The sequence below is a fragment of the Lactuca virosa genome, chromosome 8, assembly GCF_052849685.1.
Source record: "Lactuca virosa cultivar CGN04683 chromosome 8, Lactuca_virosa_CGN04683_v6, whole genome shotgun sequence".
NCBI classification, from domain to species: Eukaryota; Viridiplantae; Streptophyta; class Magnoliopsida; order Asterales; family Asteraceae; genus Lactuca; species Lactuca virosa.
In genome coordinates, this window is record NC_136433.1 from 288,194,805 (window position 1) to 288,203,302 (window position 8,498).

Genomic DNA, 8,498 nt, shown 5'->3' on the forward strand with positions numbered 1-8,498 from the left:
GGGACACGACCCACAAAAATTTGAACACGTGTCACCGATAAGGAGGAACAATGTAGCACAAGGGTTTGGAACGCGCCTCCTAAAAATCCCTATAAATAGAGGCTGAAGTCACCCTCATTTCTCACACATTTCTCATAATTCTCTCTAAAATCTCTGTGATCCTTTGAGTCCAATCTTTTTCGAAATTCTTAGCATTTTAGTGAAGCTTTGAGTATCTAGGAGCCTGACAAAAAAAGCTTTCGGGTCGGATTTCTGCCTACAACTTTTCAGTTTTTGTATTGAAATATCTATAAGTTAGGATGCACTTAATATGCTTCAAGTGTAACTTATATTTATATTCATAGTTGTTATTATGACTTTATAAATAAGATTTATCAGTAATTCCAAGACATAATATTGGTTGATTTACTTACAGGGATGATGACTAGGCTAGATTTGGTTCGTAAAGGGTTTCCTGAAATAATAAGTGAGAGGATGTGACTTGAAATATTAGTTAGTAAAGGGTTATGTGATATAATAAATGAGAGGATGTGATACGGGAATATTAGTTCGTGAAGGGTTGTGCAAAATAATAAGTTGTGATCAAAGTACCATCATACTGTTGTTCCCAAAGTACTATTATACTGTTGTGCCCAGACATCTAAGGGAGTATAGATGACAACCAATAACTATTATAGGTATTCAAGCGGAACACTGGCAGGATCATTACCTGCAGGTGTTTAATAAACTACACATTCATTCATTGTGCTCCATCCCCTACAAGGTTGCCTTATTAATACATATTGCTAACAGAATCTCTAAAGCAGTATTGTCTACCCACTGTTTACAAAAGATCCTTTAGGATAGGTCCTTCGAGAACATCTTTTTAGGATCAGGAAATGAGGATAACAGGAATGGGTAATCGGGTTATTTCATTTCTATGAAATATATAATTAAAAGATTATAATTTTGTGGGGTGAAAACTATAACATTCCAAAATACTGAGTAAAAATTCATTTTAAATAAATGAAAACCATTCATTCATTTGTTCCAAAAGACAGCCAGATTAAAAGTATTCTTAATATATCATATTAAAATCTGAAACATTCAATGCAAAATAAAAGTCTAGGGGATGTTGTGCGATCAAGTCGACCCCTTCCCTTCGGAACCAGAAGTACCTAAAACATTTAACTTCAGAAACTATAAGAACAAAGCTTATTGAGTTCCCCCAAAATACCACATACGATACATAACATTGGGCCCCACCCAACATAAAGGGTACCGCCTAACATATCGAGCCCCGCCCAGCATAATGGGCCACACATAGCATAATAGGCCTCGCCAAACTAAAAGGGCCATAGACAAAAAAAACTTGCAAGACTCACAAAGACAGCTAGCATCCTAGATAATATGGTGTGAAGAATCACCTCACGCTCCCAGTCAAACAACAACAACTTGTAAAGTTTAGAAATCGATGCTACAACCCACCTATCAAAACACTATCAAGGTCAAACCTTAGACCACACTCTAAGAGTATAAATTTGACCAAGAGTCAAGTAGGTCAAAAAGACAATGGACAAAGTTGACCTCAGCTGACTTCCAAGTCGTGGACATCCGTTGGCAACACCATGAAAACATTAGACAAAACAGTCTTTGAGTCTACTCGCTGCGACATTCTAATGGCTAGTTCGTCACGTCGTGAGGAATACTTCGATTAGCTTCATGTATTAACCTCTCAACCCGTTAAGACCCCAAGCTCAAACCTTCCACAACGCTTCTTGTGTCCCTAATGGTCAATAAAATCCTTTATTTGATGACATACATGTCCAATGCATGTCATTTTCTCAACTAGGTAAAAAATGGCATAAATGGGGTCAAAACCTCATGCATGAACTAGTGGCTACATAAATTTTTAGATATGTAGCATCTAACCATCTAGGGACCTCAAGGACCAACAAAGTTGGAAACTATATTTAATCTATCCATTTAAAACACTAAGAACATGAAGGAAAAGTATTTAAACCTATATCTAGAAGAAGCTAACTAACAAGATCTGGAAAAAGGAGACTTACAAAGGTCAAAAGTTGCTCAAATGAAATCTCTATGCTTGCCAAAAGGTTCTCTACAATAGAAGGGGATTCTTCTTCCTTAAAGAATCACCAAGAACACCAAAATAAGCTCAAATATAGAGAAGGAAGGATTAGGGTTTGCTTCAGGATTAGGATTTGCTTCAAGGCTTTAGGAGGTGATGGAGGCTGAGGATAGGAAAAACCCTAGCCATCACTTCCTTTAGATAGGGCCTTATATCTGGAAATTTGGTTTTTGCACATCTGTTGCCCCCACGTTGTGGCTAGCATCCTATCATGTCGTGCAAGGTTGCCACATCGTAGCTCACCCTCAATCTTACTTTCAAGAAGTGAAAATGTGTACCAGAAACCAGGCGTTACAACCCCCTACCCCCACTTGAAATAGATTTCATCCTCGAAGTCCGGTGCTGCAAACATCTCATGGTAATTCTCCTTTATCTCCTCTTTGGTCTCATAAATCCTCTTGGAACCCTTCCGGTGCTGCCATTGGACCTTAACTAACCTCACTACCTTTTTACGTAAGGTCTTCGTCTCCCTGTCCAGAATTGCAACCAGTCTTTCCACAGAATTCAGCCGCTCATCAACCTGAATGTCATCAAAAGAAACCACCATGGAATAAGTAGCTAAACAATTACGTAGCTGAGAGACATGAAAATTTTCATGAATATGGCAAATGTCAGTGGGTAAATCTCATTGGTATGAAACCTTTGCCACCTGGGCGGTAAATCTGAATAGACCAATAAATCTGGGGCTGAACATGCCACTGCTTCCAAAATCGGATGACACCTTTCCAAGGTTACACCTTCAGAAGCAAAAGATCCCCACCTGAAACTCAAGGTCGGAACTGTGTCGTTCAGCGTAACTCTTCTGCGTGCTCTGTGTGGTATGCAACCTATCCCATACATGCTAAATCAACTCATATGTTTTAAGCAACACCTCGATACTCCCCATGACCAGCTGAATGACCTCACCCCAATAAATAGGAGTCCAACATCTCCACCTATAAATAAACTCAAAGGGAGGCATGCCAATTCTAGCATGATAACTATTTTTGTAGGAGAACTTCGCCAAAAGAAGGTAGGTGTCCCAACTCGACCAAAATCCAACACACATGCCCACAACATATCCTTAAGATTCTAAATGGTCTGCTCACTATGTCTATTAGTCTGTGGGTGATAATCGGTACTGAAAAGTATTCGAGCACCCAACTCCTCATAAAACTTCCTTTAAAACCTAGAAGTAAAGCAAACATCACAGTCAGAAACAACTAAAAACCGGTACCCTATACCATGCAACCACCTCCTTAATGTAAATCTCGACTAAATTCCATGTTGATGAACTCTCCTGAATTGGGATGAAAGGCAAACTCTTGATAAAACAGTCAACAATAACTCATATAGAATCAACCACGCGTGTCGTCCGTGGCAACTTTGTGATGAAAACCATAATAATCTCCTCCCCTTCCTACATGGGAATGGTAATGGTTGTAACTTGCCTTGGGGTATCTGATGTTCGACCTTAACTTTCCGGTAAGTAAAGCACTACTCAACATACCATGGTCTCTTCATGCAGGCCCACCAGTAGCTCATTCTTAAGTCTATATACAGCTCTGTGGCCCCTGGATGGGTTGAAAACTTGGACTTCTGTGCTTCCTTCAACAATATCTGCCTAATGCCTCCAGAAAGTAGAACTCATACTCTACCAAACTGAGTCAAAAATCCTCAACTATCTCTAACAACCACACTCATACATAGATCTCTGATTGAAGTACTAGCCACCTTGAGACTCAAGGCATCGACCACTACATTGGCCTTCTTAGGACGATACAAGATCTCACAGTCATAATTGTTTTGGTCGAAAAATAATTAAGTAGGAATCAACCAAATTATATGAAATGCGTGGTGTTGTGATCAAAATGAATATACTAATGAAGTGTAAATGAAACAAGCGAGTTTATAAGGAAAGCCCTTGATCCTTGCTAGGATCTCCAGCATAAAACTTTGGGAGGTGACAAGGATCACCTGCCTTGTTGTGTTTATTAATTTAAAAGTAGGTTTACTATGATAATGAAGATAATACGATTACAAGTGAATTAGTAGAGCTTTCATATGTCTAGTGTGTAATTTACATGTGTTATTTATAGTCTAAGCTTAATAACAAGATGTCCGATATTTACGGGATCGTCCTTGAACTAATATTTGCACATTGTTTGACACGGTTTTCCTAGGTATTAAGCTTGGTTGAAGCGGTTCTCCATTGCAATGGGTCTTATGTTGACTAATTCAACACAAGTGAGAAAAAGAAAGGAAAATATAGTCGTTAAAAGTGTTAGGAAATATTCATGATAATAATCACTATCCTGTGATATGTTTAAGGATCCTGAGGCTTCATAAATATTAAGTTTCCTGAATATGATTCTGGGATCATGCCCCTAACAATTTCCCCCAAATTATACCTGAAAAATATTAAGGTTAATTTCGAAATATTTAAAGGTATAATTTCAAAGTAAAAAGTGAAATAAAAAGTTCTAACAGATAGGGTGATTTAAATCTAAACGAATAGATTTCTAGTCGTTGGAATAGGTCAAATCACTTTTCTACCTTTATGTGATTCTTGTATAAATAGTATGTTCAGCCTTTCGATATTGTCTTAGTCTTTAAGATCTTCTTTCGGGAGTTCATTGAATACCATCGAAGGTACTACCTTTGTCTCTTTTTCTCCTTAACCTTCTTCGTTTTTAAATATGGTCAAAAAAGCAAATCTTTCTTGCACGAGTGTTATCGCTATTCCTAACGATGATTTCGAAGAACAAAAAGACTTATCTTATGAATAAACTAGTAACTTTGATGATGATGATATCGAAGCTCTGCAATCGGCTGGAACTTTCCCTGCTGGTACCATTTTTAGAGATTTTGATTCAAGGATCCAGCCGGACATTGTTTCATCCTCCTGGATTTGTTTTCCCGAATAGCCTTTTACCTTAGTTCTTTCTTATCCTTTTCTCGGGATCATCTCTGAATTATTCGAAATCACTAAGATTTCGTATATTCAAGCCATGCTATCGGTTTGGAGGATCCTTTACTGGATCGATCGTCTGAATGGATCCATGGATCTTATGATTGGTTTAAACGAGTTAGCTTATGTTTGTGACCTTTCAACATTTGGGAATTATCATTTTATATTGAAAGTCAAAACTGATAGATCACCTCTCATCTTGAAATCCAAGCATAATAATGGTGCTTGGAAAGAAAAATACTTTTTGTGAAACATGATTCCATTCCTAACAATAATCGTTTACCACTGTCTAGGGTTAAAAAGGGTAGGATCTTATTTGTTGATATCTTTACACTAAGGATCCTAATATTCACACTTCTTATTTCTCTTGATTTTTTACATCATTTAAATTTGTAGAACTCATCCCTCCTACCGAAGATATCGAGGATAGAATCGAGAGTTTTTTTGCTTTTCTGAGTTAGAAAGATCATTCAGGATCCATTCATCAAGAAAGTTCCTCTGCAATTGTCTCTATGTCGAAAGTGAAGGATCCCTAATTTATCCTTTTATTTTATAAAGGATCCTGGATTCATGAGGTTTCTCCTGTTACACTTAGGATCCAAAGTTACACATTTTCGATGCCTACTTCACTCTTTTCGATCTCGACACAGCCATGTCCAGTGGTCAACTAGTAGTAAAGAAGGAAAAGGCTTCATCCTCTCTCCCTGTCAAGAGAACTTCCATTGATCTAATGGTGAAGACTCCAGGATCTAAAAACATAAAAACTACTAGGACTGTCGACATAAGCTTAGAGAATCTCATAGCAGAGGATGCACTTGGAAGTTGGTTTCCTTCTCACATGCTATAAGTGTCAATATAATTTTGCTATTTACATTTTATTCTTCTCCGTTTCTGATGTCTTTTTTGTTTTAGTTCTCCGACCACATCTTTTCTGACTTGAGGATTCGGGTGTAGAGGGTTGAGCAAGCCCTCAAAGAGCAAGAGAAGATGTGGAGAGCAACCAACGAGGATCTCTTGAAACGGGTGGAGCTCTTGAGCAAAGAGAAGGCCGAGAAGGAGGAGGAGCGCATTGCAGGATGGAGGAGGTGATCACCAAGGTAAGGGATAGCGTTGTTGTGGCTGTTTGGGAAGCTAAGATCAAATTAGCTGAAGATGTGGTTAATGTAGGATCCTAGAATCTGGTCTGGTGGCATACAGCCCTAGCCAAATTGAATGGTGAGCTTATTAATACCATTCATGATCCTAAAGGGCAGCAACTGAGGGCGAATGAGGAAGAGAAGACTCCAGGTGATGATGATCAATCTACGGTTTAGGCCAGTTAGATAAAAATATTTTGAATCATTCTTGTAAAACAATATTTCCCTTTTGGCGGATTTAATGTGCAACCCCCTTTTAACTTTTAATGGTTGCTTCATAATCTTGCTTATGTGGTTGATTTTCTTGACATGATTATAGGTCTTCTGAGGATCCTTAGATAATCAAGATCCTAAAAACTTCAAACCGTATAAGAACTCTTTAAGATCTTAATAACCTGAAAATAGTTAGTAATCAACTTGGGATCTTACAATAAATAAGATCTTTAGGGTAATAAGCCTTCATTTATTACGTAGAAAAAAATACTTCTAATTGATAGATAAAACCTGGTGATCTTTAGTTTTTATAATCTTTGATATAGGAGAAGTCTTGAGTTATAATCCTTTCACTTCGGTGTGATCTTGAAGTTCGCATGTAGAAGGATCGATGCTTTAGGAGTTCATCATAGAAGATCCGTATTTTGTTTTTACTCAGTAAACCAGGGAGGATCCCACCTTAGGATTTAATTAGAAATAATCCCAACTTAGAATATAACTGGTAAGGATCCCTATTTGTAACATGATAATGCTACAAGCCTTGGACATTTCCTGGGGAAAATCCCAACTTATGAAAACATGACAATGTTTATGGATCTTAGCAAATCAATGGAGAAAATCACAAACTAAGATAACGCGCTAGTGTTATAAACCTTGGCAAATTACTGGGGAAAATCCCAACTTCAGATAACAAGTTAGTGCTATAAACCTTACCAGATTACTAGGGAAAATCCCATCTTAAGATAACACGTTAGTGTTATAACACTTAGGTTTAAACGTGAGGATGTTAACATATGTTCATAAATAAGAGGGTTGCCAAGTCACTGAAGCGTGAAATAATCCTCTTATTCACATCCTATAGTAAGATTTTGTGCATCTAAGCGAGGTGTAGAAACCTTAACTCGTATGAAAGAGGTAATTAACTCTTTAAACCTTAGAGGGGATTAAGTACCCTTAATCGTAGGAGAGATGATCAGTGTCTATTCATAGTTACTAGGACACTTGTGTGTTGTAATCCTTAAGATAATAAAATGATGTAGCTATTGGTATCATTGAGTGCTAGGATCCTTGAATGTTAGGATCCTTATGTGTTGGGATCCTTGAGTTCCTGTGCGTAACAAACATCAGCTTAGGGTGGACGTTAGCTTGGCTAACTCCCCTCCAATGATTAAGTTAGTAATTGTTTTTAGAAGACTAAATAACAGAACTAGATAAAAGCAGAGGGTAAAGAGAATGTACCTTGAGCTCGTCAAAAATGATTTATGCAAGTTACATGAAGTATGCTTTCAGACGAATGTCATTCCAGGATCTTGGTAAGACGTTCCCTTCAAGGGTAGCTAGCTAATATGCTCCCTTTCCTACTTCTGAGTCGATAAGATATGGCCCTTCCTATTTAGGTACCAATTTACCTGTATTAGGATCCCTGGTATTATGGAATGTTTTCCTAAGGACTAAGTCTCCTACCTGGAATGTTCTGAATTTGATGTTCTTTTTGTATGATTTAGCGATCCTCTGTTGATGAGCTACCATGTGGATCTTAGCAAGAGCCCTGTGTTCATCGATAGTATCAAGATCCTGGGCTAGGATCTTATCATTGTTTTCTTGATCCTGCAATTAGTATCTTGCTGTTGGGATCACCATTTCAGTTAGGACCAGGAATTCTGTTCCAAATACCAAAGAATTAGGAATTTATCCTGTGGCTATTTTTGAAGTGGTTCTATCTGCCCACAGGATGAAAGGGAGTTCTTTTGCCCATCTTCCTTTTGTTTTCATCTAAACTTTTCTTCGAATTATTGACTATGATTTGGTTGCAAGATTCTTTTTGATCGTTGGATTGAGGTTGAATAAGAGTGGGCGTTATCATTTTAATTTCCCAACTCATGCAAAAGTCTCTATTCCTCTTTCTTATGAACTGGGATTGATTATCACATATAATTTTGACAGGGATCCCGAACTTGGTCAGGATATTACGTTTGATAAACAAGACCACTTCATTTGATCTTACTTGGACAAAAGCCTCAAACTCGATCTATTTCGAGAAATAGTCTGTCATTGTTGAGTATTTTAG